Below are 279 nucleotides of genomic sequence, written 5' to 3'. Positions count from 1 at the left end.
CTTGCATTTCCGCCAGCTCGTTGCTAGGCTGAAATGCGAGACTTAATTGTGGTAGCACTCGCGGGCTACAACAATTCAATACGATTTAATGGTACTGAAAAGGATTAACTCACAAGGGGAGGGCACATCCAGCATATCGCCAATTGAGATGAAAAAAATTCAGGTGATTCTTTGAACAAAAAAAACGAATGCGTGTTTTGGGATTTTTCGAGATAGGGCCCTGATCGGTAAAAAAAAAAAATTTAATGTAAGTAAAAATACGACATTCATAATTAATTT

This window comes from Cyphomyrmex costatus, unplaced genomic scaffold (genome assembly GCF_001594065.2).
Source record: "Cyphomyrmex costatus isolate MS0001 unplaced genomic scaffold, Ccosl1.0 scaffold63, whole genome shotgun sequence".
NCBI lineage: Eukaryota > Metazoa > Arthropoda > Insecta > Hymenoptera > Formicidae > Cyphomyrmex > Cyphomyrmex costatus.
Note: the sequence above shows the minus strand (reverse complement) of the source record.